Consider the following 18,339-nt stretch of genomic DNA (forward strand, 5'->3'; position numbering starts at 1 on the left):
TCTTTGATTTTTTGATTATGGCCATTCTTGCAGGAGTAAGGTGGTACCGCATTGTGGTTTTAATTTACATTTCCCTGATCATTAGTGATGTCGAGATTTTTTTTTCACATGTTTGTTGGCCATTTGTATATCTTCTTTTGAGTATTGTTTATTCGTGTCCTTAGCTTACTTTATGATGGTATTATGTGTTTTTTTCTTACTGATTTGCTTGAGTTTGTTGTAGATTCTGAATATTAGTGCTTTGTCAGATGTATAGATTGTGAAGATTTCCTCCCACTCTGTAGGTTGTCTGTTTACTCTGCTGACTGTTCCTTTTCCCATGCAAAAGTTCTTTCATTTAATTAGTTTCTAGCTATTTATCTTTGTTTTCATTGCATGTGCTTTCAGCATCTTGGTCATGAAATCCTTGCCTAAGCCCGTGTCCAGAAAGGTTTGTCCAATGTTACCTATTAGAATTTTTATTATTCCAGGTCTTAGGTTTAAGTCCTTAATCCATCATGAGTTAGTTTTTGTATGAGAAATGAGGGTCCAGTTTCATTCTCCTACATGTTGCTAGCCAATTATCCCAGCACCATTTGTTGAAAAGGGTGTCCCTTCCCTACATTTTTTGTTGGCTTTGTGAAAGATCAGTTGGTTGTAAGGACTTGGTTTATTTCTGGGTTCTCTATTCTCTTCCATTGGTCTGTGTGACAATTTTTGTAACAGTACTTTGCTGTTTTGGTGACCATGGCCTTATAGTATAGTTTAAAATCAGGTAGTGTGAGGCCTCTATATTTGTTCTTTTCGTTTAGTCTTGCTTTGGCTATACAGGCTCTTTTTTGGTTCCATATTAATTTTAGATTTTTAAAAATAATTTTGTGAAGAATTTTTATATCAGACAAAACAAACTTTAAAGCAACAGCAGTTAAAAGAGACAAAAGGACATTATATAATGGTAAAAGGCATTATTCAACAGGAAAACATCACAATTCTAAACATATATGCACCTAACACTGAAGCTCCCAAATTTATAAACAGTTACTAGTGGACCTAAGAAATGAGATAGACAGCAACAATAGTGGGGGACTTCAGTACTCCACTGACAGCACTAGACAGGTCATCAAGAAAGAAAGTCAGCAAAGAAACAATGGATTTAAACTAGACCTTGGAACAAATTGACTTAACAGGTATATACAGACCATTTCATCCAAAGACCACAGAATACACATTCTATTCAACAGCTCATGGAAATTTTTCCAAGAAAGACCATACGACAGGCCATAAAATGAGCCTCAATAAATTCAAGAAAATTGAAATTATATCAAGCACTCTCTCAGACCTCAGTGGAATAAAATTGGAAATCAACTCCAAAAGGTACCTTCAAAACCATACAAATGCATGTAAATCAAGATAAAAATTAAAATATTATTTGAACTGAATGACAATAGTGACACAACCTATCAAAACCTCTGGGATACAACAAAGGTGGTGCTAAGAGGAAAGTTATTGGCCCTATAAATGCCTACATCAAAAAGACTGAAAGAGCACAAATTACAAATTGACACTCTAAGGTCACACCTCAAGGAACTGGAGAAACCAGAGCAAGTCAAGCCCAAATCCAGCAGAAGAAAGGAAATAATCTTTAAAAATCTATGTAAAAATAATTATTCTTGCTGCACTTTATGCAAATATTCAGGCTAACTATTAAGACTAAAGTTTATTTTGCAAACAACTCAGTCCTATCATCATTTTTAAATTAATTAATTTATTACTTATTTATTTTTCCATACGTAATTGTGGTACAGGTGGTATTTGGTTACATGAGAAAGTTATTTGGTGGTGATTTGGGAGATTTTGGTGCACCCATCACCCGGGCAGTATACACTGCACCATATTTGTAGTCCTCTATCCCTCATCCCCCGTCCATTCTTCCCTCCAAGTCCTCAGAGTCCATTGCATCATTTTTATGCATTTGTGTCCTCATAACTTAGCTCCCACATATTGGTGAGAATATATGATGTTTGGTTTTCCATTCCTGAGTTATTTAGAATAATAGTCTCCAGTCCCATCCAGGTCATTGCAAATGCTCTTAATTCATTCCTTTTTATGACTGCATAGTATTCCATCGTACATATATTCATTTGCCAATCTCTCAGTTGGATTACTAGTCTCAAGTGGTGCCCTTTAAAAGCAAGGCTAGGAAAACAAGCAGTTTCTAGGGACTAATAAACAGGTATAGGTAGAAGACAAAACTAGATTTTGAGAGGGATCTGTCTGCCTCTAATTCCTAGGGTTCCATAAGGAAAACAGAGGTTGCTCCCAAAATGGAATCTGTGGCATCTTTTTTGTTTTTCCCAAGGAGTCCCAGGCAATCAGAAATTATCTTAGGGACTCTCATATGTGCATTAAGAGTGGCAAGACAAGATGGAGAAAAGTAATTCAGTCAACTAAATCAAACCTCTTTCCAGCAAAACAAGATCCAAGAAGAAAAAAACATAAAGGCCTTTTAAATATGCCTATAACTTGAGTATCCATTTTTAATTAAGCTGATCATTCTTTAAGAAAGTCCTTATAAATCCCTTATTACCCGCCATGCCAAGCAGCCAATATTTCTGGATGTTGAACTTTATCAAAAGTAACCTCACAGTTGAAACCAACAAGCCTCAATTAAGGTTATGACTTAACCGTGAGTGTACAAGGTATTTTCAAGACACAGTAAGCAGTTTTTACAAAATCTAGAACCTTTAAATATGACTCAGAGAAAGGATGATTTAAGAAAGGAAGCTAGAAGTTGTTCATGAGGGGGGAAGAGAATTAGCAAATGGCAAAATTCACACAGATATCAACCTGAAAGCACTCATTACCCAAGCCAGGATTGAACCTGGGCCACCATTGTAAAATGGCAGAGACTAAAACAAAATACTGTCATATGGTTGCAGGTCATGTTCCTAAAGACGTAAAATAAGATGGAGGCCTGCAGCAAAGGTCGTTACTGACCAGATTGCAGGGCTGACTTAAACAGTGGGTTTATGGGGTCCTTGGCCCACATGATATCCTAAAGAACTCCTTTTTTTCTGAAAGAACCATACTGAAAGACACACAAAGCACACCAGATTGGTTACAGCTTAAGAACAACCTCATAAATCCTTTTTCATTAACCAAAACTTTACAGAGAATATAAACAGTGATCCTTGTCATCCTTTTTACCAGTTTGCAGAGGGGGAGAGAGGCCAAAAGTCTGACTGGTAAAAAAAAAAAAAAAACTCTTACCCTTTTGTTGGCATGTCAGGCTTCTGGGTTCCCTTACCCCAAGCTCAATTCTAAACCAACTAGTTTAAGGTATGGGAAATTAACTTTTCTCGGTTTGGAGGATGCATCTGAGGGGAGTGTCTTGTAGTATAGGGACACAATTACCCATCTGTGTAGAGAGGACAGAGGAGGAAAAAGGAGAAAATAAGGTTTTTTTTTTTTTTTTTTCTGAAGGAACTCCAGGGATTCAAAATGCATTGAAAAGGGGGACAGACTAAATATGAATGGCTACTCATCTAGAAAGTGGAGAGTCAGGTGTTCCTGGTTCCTTTCTCTTCCTAGTAAATACCTGGGGTACATAAGGGAGAGAAAGAAAACGAATCCTCTTTCCTTTTACTATCATTATATCCCTCAGTCCTGGAAACCTCAACAGGGTGCTGCCCATGGGTGCCAATGTGATTTTGACCCATGATAACAGGAAGCATAGGGGATGGCATTATCTGCTCTTACCCACACGTTGATTTTCACCCTGCTGTCAGTAGCCTTTTAGTTCCCTACACCTCGTTTATTCCATGGATACTAACACAACCTCTATCTATGAAATGGGAGGTTTGACTTAATCCGCAGGAATTAATCATGCCCACCTGCACTGCGCCTATTAACTTCCATTGTTGTCTGCCTCTAGATCCCTCAGATCCAATTTTCTTTCCTGGGGCTTTGACCTGAAGCTTGGAATTGAGTTTGTGACAAAAGAACTGCCTTAAGGGAATGTATACACTCATCAAGCCCCAGGTGACCCTCACCAGACTGGCTGCTCCCTCCTTATCATAAGCTGAGTGCTAAGGTGAAACTGTGCAATTGGGTCCTTCTCAAACAAGGGAGGGAAAAAGGGTATCGTGTGAATTGGGATCCTGTTCTAGTAAGATACCTTTCAAGAACAAAACCTCTTACATAAAAGTTAACTCCTGACAGGGTGGAGAAAGAAAAAAAAAACAGCCTAAGTGTGGGGCTGTGAAGATGCCTGGAGGAATAACCTCTTATTCTTATGCAAATGGACTTCTCTATCAGGGAGAGAAACTTTTAATTGTTGTGGGACCCAGCTGGACTCCAAGGCTAGGGGAGGAGAAGGTTCCATGGATGTGTGGCAGGAAACACTAGCCAGCTGGCCATGCTGGTCCTGAGACCCTGAGGCAGCCTTGGCGCCCAGGCAGCAGCTGTGGCTCATTCCAATCCGGCATGGCCATTGGACATTGCACACACATGCAGCAGACACATGCGTGTGCCCCAGCCAGGAGGGAAGGGGGGCAGGGAGGTGCCACTCGCCAGAGCATCCTGCGTGTGTGCCCATGGCCATTGGGGTGGAGGTAGAACACCCCCAATATTGTATAAGAAATGATAGGTGCCATTACAGTCCTGAAGAAAAGAAAGAAAATGCCATAGAAAAGACTGGGTTGGACTGAGGCTGACATTCCTGACCCCTGCGTGCAATGGCAGAGGGGCAGTTTCTCTTGCACTCAGAAAAAAATCTGAGGATGAGAGCACCCAGAAATGAAGGTGAAAAAGACTTTTTGGGTCCACATTTTGCTCACCCTTCCTCATGTCCCCATATGGGCCACAAAAATGATGCATGATTTTTTGCTCCTTAGTTTAGCTAAATCTGGGTTCCTGTCTCACAACCAGGATAAATGAGGCATGCAAACATATTGAAGGGTGAGGAGGGTGGAATTTATTAAGTGAAAGAAAAGCTCTCAACAAAAAGAGGGGTCCTTCACAACAGGTTTCCACCTAAAAAATTGAATAGTAGGCCACCACACATGAGTTGAAGAGGCCAGGCTTCTCCCCTGCATAAGGCGCAAATTCTTGGTGGTTCCACCCCATTCTTCCAGTGAGCATGTGGGCCCTTAGCCTGAGCCACTCCACATTGATTTATTTCCTTTACTGTGCATGTGTTAAAGGATGGAATTTTTCACCATGGGAGTGTTTAGGCAAACCCCCTGTGCACAATAACCTGGGCATGCCAGTGGTTCTCCAGGGATCATTCTCTATTTGCCTAGGCATTTCACTGTCTCCTACCTCTATCAGTTCCAGACAATAAATTCCACTCATGTTGATTCATTGGCTTTATCATATCTTAAGAAATGGAAAACATTAGTTATTAACTCCATGGACAAAACATACATAAATGCAAACATTCACCACAAACAAAATTTATCCAACAAAGCTTTCATGATTAAAGAGGCTTCTTTTTAATAGGCTTTTATTCGAAGTTGGTGAGAACAGCTTCTCAAACCTTCATGAAAGCTTCAAAGTAGGAAACACTGGATGATTTGTAAAAAATATATATATATATATTGTTTTCATGATTAATTTGCTATCATTTATTTTTAGGTATTGGTAACTCAATGAAAGTGAAATATTTGCATTAGCACTGATTGCGTGAGAGTCACATATCTCTTGTTATCAATCAAGGTATTGTATATACATCAGGGACCCAAGTGCAGAGTGGGCACAGTGTGCATAGAACTATTTTAAGCATGATGTCATTTAAAGCCATATTACAACACCAAATAAAATATTTTGCATCACAATAGAATGCCTATTTCTAAACAGAAAGGCTTGCTGAGGTGTTGCAGTTTGAAATCAATGCTTGAAACTGTTTATTTCAATTGTTTGAAGTCAATGCTTAAGTATTTCCTATCTCAGGTTGGATTTTGGAGAAGTAGATAGATGTTCATAGGCAAAGAGAGAAAGAAGCACAACAGATATGCCAAAGCTTTAGAAAAGTTCATGTTGCTGAGTAACAAAAATTTTGAAAGTTCAGGTCAGGTCATGTTAGGGATGATGGAAAAATATTATTTTTAAAGTTCTACTAGATCCCATGGACTATAAGAGACTCTACATTCATTTGTATCACTTAACTTTTACTGTATAACAATCCACTTCAAAAGTTTGTGGCTTAAAACAAAAAGCATTTTTTTACTTCAAGATTTTGCAGTTTGGGAATTTAGACTCTGCTCATCTGGATAGTTCTTCTGATTATCTTGGCTGAATTCATTTATACATCTGCACATAGCTTCTGGGAATTGGCTTGTTATCAACTATAGCAATGGGGGTGAATGTGTCATGTATTTCTCATCACCCAGAAGACTATCCTACACTTCTTTTACTTGGTGGCTAGGGTCCAAAAGAGGAAGGACAGGGCCAGACTCAATGTGCAAGCACTTTCAAAACCTCTGTTTATGTTGTTTGCTAGTGTTTGGTTGACCAAATTGCAGATTAATTTCAGATTAAAAAGTAGAGAAATACACTCCACTTTTTGATGGAAAGAGGTACAAAGTTATGTTGAAAAGTGTCATGCAGACGAGAATGGAAGGAATTGTTGGGGCACTTTTAAAACAGTCTAAAACAACATTATCTTTAATATTAGAAATAACTATTGAGGTACATATTCATATTCTCATTTCTTTAGAGAAGCAGAATTTAATGTTCAGAAAGTTTGAATGACTTGCAAACATTTCACATTAGCAGAGCATGGATTAGAATCCTGCTTTGTCTAACTCCAAGTCCTGTTATTTGTAATACATGAAGAATCTTCCTGGAAAATCATTAGTGCCAGTTGTTGAGATCCACTGAAGATCTTTAATTCTGATGGAAAGATGGTGAAAAAGTTTTATGAAGATGACTTCATGTGTTAAAGATAATAAGCTGAGATTAAAGAGAATTTTCCCTGTGTTGTAGGAACTGGGACTATGCATTGGATTCTAGGCATGGACACAAGTATCTTCTAGTACCCAGGGAAAACAGCCAATTATTCAGGACCCAACAAGCAGCTATGTTGTATCTTTACAGCAGTAAAATATATTCTATTTTCACAGGTAAATAATTTTCTTCTTATAGCTGCTTGATGGGTGCACTTTCAGAAACTCTATTTCTTATAGTCTTCAAGAACCTTAGTTGTCGGCCAGGCGTGGTGGCTCAAGTCTGTAATCCCAGCACTTTGGGAGGCCGAGACGGGCGGATCACAAGGCCAGGAATCGAGACCATCCTGGCTAACATGGTGAAATCCCGTCTCTACTAAAAAACATACAAAAAACTAGCCGGGCGAGGTGGCGGGCGCCTGTAGTCCCAGCTACTTGGGAGGCTGAGGCAGGAGAATGGCGTAAACCCGGGAGGCGGAGCTTGCAGTGAGCTGGGATCCGGCCACTACACTCCAGCCTGGGAAACACAGCGAGACTCCGTCTCAAAAAAAAAAAAAAAAGAACCTTAGTTTTCATACAATGAAAACCACTGTAAACAAAAACTAACACTTTATTTAAAAGACTTTTTATTTTCAAGCATTCCATCTATTCCAAAACATGCTGAATAAAAAATATTTACTACACTACCTATTTGAAGTTTAACAAAATCTCAGTTTCTTCCGTTGAACAAATGTGCCCTATCACAAAATACACTTACATAGGAAGAATTAAGTTTAAAAACCGATTGTGCACTGAACACCCCTTTTCATAAATGAGCACACATTGCTTATTGAATTTTAGTACCTGGTTTTGAATGAACAATAAAATATAAATATCTTCTAATTCCATAAAATGAATGGCTACTTCCTCAGTGGATGGTTTTCAAAAGGATTTGTAGAAAATAGTCATCCACCTTGATTTTCTTCTGTTTCCCCTGGATAGTTAACATTTTCTACTTCTGGGAATATTTTTGTGCCTAAGTATAGACTTTTTTGTTGTCAGTTTCTTTCCCAGCCTAGTTCTTTGAGGTAATGGCTCAGGTTCTATTACTGCCTACCACACATACTTTAATTCTGAAGCACATACATAACTCATGCAGGTTTTCATTCATTTTATTTTCAGAGGCACTAATAATCTTAGTATCCATCCAATATATCTCTGAAAGTTATTCAAAGTCAAGACTAAAGAGTGCAAAGCCCTATAGAAGAAGGATTTAAAGTTTAGCCCCTATTCCACAGTTTATTGAATGTGTGCCCTCAAGAAATATATCACCTTTTAGGATTGTAGGTTTTTATTTGTAAAAGTGGAATAACAACAATAACAGCTACTAACTGAACGGGTTAAAGTGAATATCTCAGAGACAAAGAGAGAGCATTAATTCCGTTAAGACCATTAATAAGAAACCAAAGCACTTTCTCAAGAAATAATGTTGTCAGTAGTATTAAATTCAGCTTTAGTAGGCAGTGCTTCCTGAGTAATGGAGGCTCATGATTTCAGAGATGAATAGCATGTTACCAGAAAATGCAAGATATATTCTTTCCTGGGTCAGGACAGCCTGGGACTTTTAAGAAAACACATTTTAAAGAATGATATTTGACTTTTGATACTTGATCTCATATTCTGCTAGTTGCAGAAGCAATCAACGATGTTAGAAAGATGTTCATGCCTGGGATTCCTAGGACCTAGCTTCCAAACCTAGCTCTCAACTTTCTACCTCGTATTCTGGGGTGAATTCCTTTTTTCTCTGAGCCTCAATTTTATCATCTGTAAAACTAAAAGTCAAAATTATATTGTATGAGTGTGATTTACTAAGCAGGATATTGCTTGTCATTGAAAAATGATTGATAGCCTAATTATACCTTTTCAAGCTAAATGACTTCCAGGCTTTCTAATTCTAGGGTATTACATGGTCAGTATGGTGGTGAGATATTATAGTAAACATCTCACCAGTAAAACTGAGAAGTGAGTGATTTCTAAGTATTGTCATTTATAATTTCTAAGTATTGTCATTTCTAAGTATTGTCAAACACACACCTGACCTTCTTCACCCAGGTGCCATCCCAAATAACCCAATATTCATAGTCTGTCCATTCTGACCAGGCATTATATAGATAATTTTCCCCATCCCAAAGTCTTTCAAGACAGCCACTGCTCTGTCCCATTCATTTCAGGGATGTAGAGAGCCACTCAAGATTTATTTCACCTGCTATTTTCTCAGATGACAGTTCTTCAAAAGTCAGGGATAGATTGAAGAGTGGGTAGTAGTGAGGGTTGTATTCTCAATAAAAAAATTAACTACAATATTACCTGCCCCAACTCTAAATGTGAAAGAAAAATTGTTGGGTAGAGAATAGGTATGAAAATGCTAATGAATGAGTAATTAAATTGTATGATTCTGTATTATGATTTTGAGGGTAATAAAATATTGCCACTTTTACAATCAATAATTAATGAAAATGCCAAATAATGATGATGATGATGACAATGGTGATAATGATGATGACAATGACTCATATCCATATGGATCATCTTAAATACTGAGTGTTTCATATTTTCCAAAACCCAAATACTTTATTTCTGTTATCGAAAGGTTACTAAATCCATAAAATTTTTGTTAAATTTCTTTGACTGATAAAACTTGACACAGTGCAATGATGATGTGAGCCTTGGTTTAAAATGCTCATTTTTATTCTTCATTTTGACTTGTCAATGACCAAAGTGAATCTCCTGCCTTCAAAGCATAAGACTTCTGGTAAGCTCTGAGTATTCTGGAAAATTGATTTTCCTGTGCACATTGATGCTAGTGCCTCACTGATGAATGACCCCGCTACTAAAACACAATTTCTACTAAATCAACAAATAGTTATTATAAGGGGCTATAAGTCTTAAACTAGTCTTACAACAAAAGCTTCTATCTCCTGTTCCTTAATCCTTGTGAGATTAAAATGATGGGGAAGATTCCAATAAAACTTCCTCTTTGCTTATCTATTTTCTAGTTATTTCCTAAAATTCTGAGGAAGCAACTCAGTTGTGAAGAAAGAATCATGTTATGTAATGTGGGTCAGGATATATCTCAGGGAATAGGATCATTCAAGTGTCACTGGGAATGTCTTCCCATTAGGATTATGTCATCGATAAGGTTGTTAAATTGTCTTTGATGAAGGGAGGGAAACACAAAATAGGAAGGGAGGAGCAAGATAAAAGGAAAGGGAAAGGTTAATTCTCAGAGAGTGTTATGGTCTGAATGTTGGTGTTCCCCCAAAATTCGTATGTTTCAATGTAATACACAATGTAGTGGAATTAAGTGGCTGCTTTTAGGATATTATTAGTGACCTTATAAAAGAGGTTTGAGGGAGCCTTGCAGCCCCTTCCACCACGTGAGAACACAGAAGTTACCACCTATGATAGGCAGACCCTGAATCTACTTGCCATCATTGTCTTGGACTTCCCAGCCTCCAAAGCTGTGAGCAATAAATTTCTGTTGTTTATATATTACCCAGTCTCAGGTGTTTTATCATAGAAGCCTGAATCTTTTAAGAGAGGGGGCATCTTGTGATTGTTAGACTTGGATTTATATAAAGATGAGTCATTGTTATTGGATTCAGAGGAGAAAAGTGTTTAGTTTGAATGTTTTCTCCTGATTGTGACAATATCTGTGTTTCACTATTGTTTTGAGATTATATTAAAAGAAGAGAATTATCATGATTATCCTAATTGTATTGTTATATGATTATAATCAGTCCTAAGAATTATGCTTAGATTTGTCCACTCAATATTTATTCCCTGAATTTTTCAAGCTGTCAACTAGGTGTTCCCCATGCTTGGAGGATTGGTTTTGTGTAGACAAGTAATTTTTTGTAAGTAGTGTGAGGGGTCTGCAGATGGATTTCTGTTAACAGTGGTGTAACACCATAATGGTGGATTTTAGGCATCAAATAGCAATAGACGTATCATCTTTCTTGATGCGGTGCTAGCAAAATCAGCGTTATTCTGTCCATTCATTAGGGCAAGTAGCTTTTAATAGCAAGGGAGGATTGGTAGTTGCATGAGTGATCTTTTATTCTGGCCCAATGCAGATAACTTTCTACCTAAAACATTTGAGAACTGTTGATGGAAATCACACACTTATTTACTATTTTTTTTATTTGTTTTCTAATGCTTTTTGCTTTCTAATTTTTTATTTATTTTCTAATACTTTTTGGCTCTAGGCAGATATAATTTCTCTATTCTTTTCTGTGATTTTATACTTTCAGTGTTCAGAAGCCACTGATGGCAGTTTTCACTGTTACTCTGTCTCCATTTTTCTTAAAGAAAACTCCTCGACCTCATTACTGAGCATTTCACATTATTGACTCTATTCTCTGAGACGTGAACTGTAATGTCTTTCTTCATTTATTATGCACAACTCTGATGTGTCCCAACACGTCTGTAGGGATCTTCCCTTTGGGTTCATCACCCAAGAAGGATGCCTGAGGGATCTGCAGGTGAGCATTTCTTATTTTAATAATAGTAGTAAGATTATTATGATAGAGGACAGACAATAATCTGCTCTAATACTGCCTTCTGTGCAGCCTTAAGCGAAAAGAAGACAGAAGGCTAGTCCATCATTAAACTGTGTTTTCTGCGGTGCTCCTACTTTGGAGGAGATATATAATAAGACAGGCCAGAAAGTAGCTGGCTTCTAGTAATCCAAAGCATCCTTCCTGGAGATGGCTGCTCAGAGCTAATGCTTTGGGCTGGGGCTCTATAACATAGAAACCTAACCATACGTAGTGGATATGAATCTCGTTTGTTTTGTACTCTTACCCACAAAACTCACCAGGCAAAGATACAGGGAATGGTAGATCTTGTCATCATCTGAAACAGGAACTTTTGAGTAAACTTTCTATTGAATGGCTACAATATGGTGATAGTGCCTCAGGGTTTACCAATCAACATCAACCATCAGATTACTAAATTTCTTCTGAAATATCATGTGTCAAAAATAAAAAGAAGCTGAGACTGATAGCTAAAAGTATATATACAGTCTAATCTGTAGGAACTCTGGAATTTCATATATGGTATGTTTCACCCAAGGAACCATTTTTAAATTGTCTAAAAATCTACCTTTTAGCTTTAAACATTTTTCTAAGTACAAAGACAAATATTTTTCATTTTGGCACTGATAAGGTTTGGATGTTTGTCCTCTCTAAATCTCTTGTTGAAATGTGATCCCCAGTGTTGGAGGTGGGGCCCGGTGGGAGGTGATTGGATCATGGGGGCAAATCCCTCAGGAATGGTTTATCTACTTGATGATAAGTAAGTTCTCACTCAGTTACTACACTTGAGATATGGTTGTTTAAAAGTCTGGGATTTCCCCTCTCGCTCGCTCTCTCTTGCTTTTCCTCTCACCATGTGGTGTGTCTCCTCCCCACTTCCCCTTCCCCCATAATTGGAAGCTTCCTAATGCCCTCATGAGAAGCAAATGCTGGTGCCATCCTTCTTATCCATTCTGTAGAACTATTAGACAATAAAACCTCTTTTCTTTTCTTTTCTTTTTTTCTTTTTCTTTCTTTTTTTTTTTTTTTTGAGACACAGACTTGCTCTGTTGCCCAGGCTGGAGTGCAGTGACTTGATCTCAGCTCACTGCAAGCTCTGCCTCCCGGGTTTAAGCCATTCTCCTGCCTCAGCCTCCCAAGTAGCTGGGACTACAGGCGCCTCCACCATGCCTGGCTAATTTTTTTGTATTTTTAGTATAGACGGGATTTCACCGTGTTAGCCAGGATGGTCTAGATCTCCTGAACTCGTGATCAGCCCGCCTCGGCCTCCCAGAGTGCTGGAATTACAGGTGTGAGCCACCGCCCCCGGCCAAAACCTCTTTTCTTTATAAATCACCCAGCCTCAGATATTTCTTTATGGCAGCGCAAATGGACTAAAACAGGCACCAAGCCAATAAAATCATAGGTATTATTAGAAATATATTAAATAAATAAATACACATATGCCTATATACACACATATACATATGGAGAGAGTGAGAGAGAGAGAATTTCTAAGGTATCATTAGAAACTGGAAGGCAGACAGTAAGCCTCAGATGGAAGACAGTCTCAGAAGGAAGTTGCAGTCAAGATTATGAGAACATTATCCCGTTAGAAAGGGAGAATCAGCACAAGAGGTGGTTTACATCTGGAGATAGAAGAAATCAGGAGCAGGTTAGAGACATAAGGAAAACTGACAGGGTAGTTATGTGGCTATCTCTGTATACTTACCCAATTTAGTCCCTGTGCTATAGATAACCGCTTCCCCTTTTAAGCCAAATGGCAGCAGCAATTAGAGCTCATGGGAAAAATTATTGAAATTAGAAACCCAAAGATCAAGCCAACATCATATTTTGCTGAAGTTACTGTAGTAGTCTTCTAATTTCTCTTATTGCTTCCATTCTTGTCCTCCCAAAACCTATTCTTATCAGGCAGCATGAAATATCCTTTTATAATATAAATTAGATTATGCCTCTCCCCTGTTCAAAGAACTGTTCAAAGTACTCCACTGACTGTCATGCATCAACAAAATCAAAAGTCCTCCCCATGGCTTTCAGTGCTTTGTGTAATTTGCCCAATCCCACCACTTTAACCCTATCATTTTTTATTATTTTTCTCCTCAGCAGGCTCTAGCTATACTGACTTCCTCTTTGAAGCACATTTCTCCTCTGAGATTTACACCTAATCTTTCCTCTGGTAACTGGATGGTCATGTCCTTACATGATTCAAGTATTCGCTCAAATGTCGCTTCCTCAGAGAGGGCTTTCTGACCACTTTTTCTAAAGTCCTCCTTCACTCTCCATTCTTTAAGTATGCTTTTATTTTTCTTCACAGCACTCACTAATAGGCGTATATAATAGGCATCCAATACACGGTTGTTAAATATTGATTGAAAAAATGAATAGTACAAAAATATATAGAGCAAGAAACAAAGCAGAGCTGCGAATTAGTGAGGTGGAGGGTCGAACCAGGAAATTTTTCCAGAAGAAAGTAGAAAAGGATAAAGAGATGTCATATCGGTGACATATTAAAGGAAATGGAAAATAAATCTATGCATTCCAACCTCTTTCAGATCAGAGTTCCAGAGGGAGAAAGTAGAGGGAATGGAGTGAAGGGAGTTAAGATAATGTTTGAGAAAAAATGAGATAACTAAAATTTTTCAGAACTAAAGAAACACTTGAATGCTCTGAAGTACATACTTTATATCTAGTAGGGCATACTTAAAAACACAACAAATACTAAGTCTACAAAGAAACACATTGCAGTGCTATTTCAAAAATGTTAAATACCTAAGAATAAATCTAAGTAGAAGTGTGCCAAATAATTAGAGTAAAAGCTATAATTTTTTTCTAATTAGTATCAATAGAGACCTGCATAAATTGAAAGTTATAACATGGTCTTGGATGAGAATATTCACATTTTATTATTTATTTTCATCTGTCTACTTCAGACTTAATTTTCTCTTCTTTTTTGTTTAGTGTCCTAAAGTAGAAGTTTCAATTCCTGATTTTAGATCTTTCTTTTTTCTAATACATGCTTTTTTTTTTTCTAATCAATGCTAAATATTTCACTCTAAGCACTGATTTTACTGCATGCCACAAATTTTGACAAGTTCTAACTTCATTTATATTTAGTTCGAAATATTGCATTTTAAATTTTATCTTGAGAATACTTTTTTGACCCGTGTATTACTTGAAAGTGTGTTGTTTAATCTCAAAGTAGCTAGGGATTTTCTTGCTATCTTAATGTTATTGATTTCTGGCTTAATTCCATTGTGATCTAAGAGCCTAGTCTGTATGATTTCTACGTTTTTAAATTTGTTAACATGTTTTATGACTCAGAATATGGATTTATTTTGGCAATTGTTTCACGTGAGCTAAAGAAGAATGTGTATTCTGCTGTTGTTGGATGAAGCAGTCTATAAGTGTCAAATAGATCCAACTCGTTCAAGGTGCTGTTCAGTTCAAATATGTTCTTACTGATTTTCATCTTCCTGGATCTGTCAGTCACTGAGAAAAGTGTGTTGATGTCTCCAACTATAATAGCAGATTTGTCTATTCCCTTTTGCAGTACTATCAATTTTTATCTCGTGTATGTTGATGCTCTGTTGTTAGATCCAAACCTTCCTATAATGATTTAATGTCTTCTTGGAGAATTGACACCTATATCATTATGTAATTCCCCTCTTTATCCCTGATAAGGATAACTTCTCCATACATAGAATTTTAGGCTGATGGAATTTTTCTTTCAACACTTTAGATATTCTCTCATCTTATTATTTATGTGATTACTGAAAAGAAGTCCAGTGTCATTCTTATCCCTGCTCCTCTATAGGTAAGGCTTATCCCTCTGGTTTCTTTCAAAATTTTATCTTTAGCTTTGATTTTCTGTAGTAATAATATGCTATAAAGTTTGTTGATATTTATTCTGCTTGGTGTTCTCTGAGCTTCCTGGATCTGTGATTTGGTGTCTGACATTAATTTGAGGAAATTCTCGGTCATTAGTGCTTCAGATGTTTCTTCTGTTTCTTTTCTTCTTCTTATCCTTCTGATATTTTCATTATGCATATGTTACACCTTTTGTAATTGTCTAACAGTTCTTGAATATTATTGTAAATTATTTTATTCTCTATTCTTTCAGTTTTTATTGACATTTCCTCAAGCTCAATTATGCCTAATCTATTGATAAGCACATCAAAAATATTCTTCATTTTTATTTCTATCATGTCCTTTTGATTCTTTCTTACAGTTTCCATATCTGCTTACGTTACCCCACTGTTTCTCCACATTGTTCACTTGTTCTAAGAGAACCTCTAGAATATGATTTATAGTTGTTTTAAATTTATGTTATGATACTTTTAATATCTCTGCCATATCTAAGTTTAGTTCTCATGCTAGCTCTGTCTTCTCGAACTGTGTATTTTGACTATTTGACCTGCAAAAATTTGCAGATACGCCCTGCAACTTTTTACTTAAACACAAACACGATATTCTGAGAAAAAGGAACTGAGTGTAAATAAGCTTCCAGTGAGAGGTTTTCTGTTCATATGACTAGGGTTTAGGTTTTGTTTACTGTTTACTGTAAGTGTCAGGGGCTAAAATTTCCTTTGGTATCCTTCCTTGTTTTTTTTTTTGTTTTTTTTTTTTTTCTTGTCTTTGAAGTTCTCTGGATGCTTCTTGAATAAGGCCTGACCCATGCAGTTCTTTGCATTGTATTCCCACATTATTACACATAAACCCTTTTGATATGGTGGTAAGATGTAGAGAGTGGGGAAACATTTTACAGTTCTATGCTTAGGTCTTAGTCTCTAACTGAGCTGGTACTCCCAACCTCTGACCTACACAGTGTTTCTCTGGTTCTCCCTTCCCTTATTTAAGATAGGAAGGCTAGAGGAGGCTGTAGTTGGGCATTTCTTTCTTTCAGGTCAGTTAGATTCTGGAAAAACTTTAGTCAATTAGGCTTTGGTGAAATACTTTCTTTTGAGAGCAGGGCTTATGAAGAAAAACAGAGTGCTCTGGGCATATTTCAAAATAGGTACATTATTCTCTCCCTGCTGGAAATATGACAGGATTATTTTCTCCAATCTACTGCAAGAATCTGGTAGGACTCCAAGAGGTAAAACTCACAGAAGTGTTAGGAGCCCCTAAGACTGGGTACCCTGGGGTTTTTAACTCTCAAACTTGTCAATTTATCAATTACAACTTAAGTTATTTTTTTACCCTTGTACTGGTTTCTGCTTTTATTTTTTTGTTCTGGTAAAGTTGTGATTCTTTGTATATATGCCTTGCTGTCTCTCCACACTTTTGTGCCATCAGATTTCCCTGTGAACTCTACTTTTATAAAAGGTATTAGGAAAAATTTGCTACCTAGATTTGGGGAAATAATATTATCGTACTCATAACTGACATAAGGACCTGGGATTGTTTTTGGTTTTGTTTTACAGTGACTGTAATATTTTCACTTCTTATACAAAGAATGACTTCATCTTATATTTGTGCAGATAAATTTAGTATTCTCAAATTTAAAATATGAGATTAAAAATTCACATGCACAATTCAATTTTTAAAAAGCATGTGTATATTTCTTCAGTGAACTTAAAAAGCATGACATTTAAGAGTTCTGTGTGTTATTAATCAACAAGAAAGCTAAAACTAAACTCTTGCAGATTCTTACTATACACCTATCAAAATGGCTAAAATTGTAAATGGCAGGTGATACCAGTGTTAGTAAGAATACGTAGAGCAATTGGAACTCGTGTCACACATTGCTGACGAGGGTATACATGGTACAACCACTTTGTAAAACTGGTAGAATCTACTAAAACTATATTCCTTCAATTCCTAGGAATGCACCTACAGAGAATGAGCGTCTTTGTTCACAAAAGTTCTACTCCTCAAATATATATACCTAATATGTACCTACAAAAATTTAACAAAGATGAGGATAGCGTTGAATCTATAAATTACTTCGGGTGTCATGGCCATTTCCACAATATTGATTCTTTCTATCCTGGAGCATGGGATGTTTTTCCATTTGTCTGTATCCTCTCCACATCACACACTGAGGCCTGTTGTGGGGTAGGGGGCTAGGGGAGGGATAGAATTAGGAGAAATACCTAATGTAGATGACAGGTTGATGGGTGCAGCAAACCACCATGGCACATGTATACTTATGTAACCTGCACGTTCTGCCCATGTACCCCAGAACTTAAAGTATAACAATAAAAAAAGATACGTACAACTATATCCATAACTGCTTAATTCAGGTTAGCCATGAATCGAAAACAACTCAGATGTTTGTCAACTGTTGACACGGTAAATATTAATACAGTGGAATATTACACAACAATAAAACATAACATATCTGGTGAGGGATACAGACTCAGGAGAGACATGGGAAAACCATTAAGGCTGCTGGAAGTATTTTATATTTTGACATGAGTTGTGGTTACATGGGCCAAAACATACATAAAAATTCATCAAGATATACACATAAGAATATAGCCATCGATTTAAAGATTTCCATAAAAATTAATTAAAAATTAAAAATCAAGCACAAAGTTGTCATTGCTGAATAACCTGCTGTTAGCTACAGGAAATTAGTTTTTCTCTGTGTTTTTTTCATGCTTTTTCATTTTTCTATAATAAGCATGACTTTATTTATAATTTGACATAAAGATCCCTAAGCTATGCTTCTGGTCTCAGTTTCGTTGCAGTGTTATACAGAGGCTTTTGACTTGAGACGAAGAGTTTGTTCTTCAAAATCTCATGTCAGTGACAGGTACATATTAGGAGATTATTGAATACCTCACCATGTGAATAGGACCATAGTTTTAATACCCATAATTATGCCTTCA

Source organism: Colobus angolensis, unplaced genomic scaffold (genome assembly GCF_000951035.1).
Source record: "Colobus angolensis palliatus isolate OR3802 unplaced genomic scaffold, Cang.pa_1.0 Scaffold646, whole genome shotgun sequence".
Lineage (NCBI taxonomy): Eukaryota > Metazoa > Chordata > Mammalia > Primates > Cercopithecidae > Colobus > Colobus angolensis.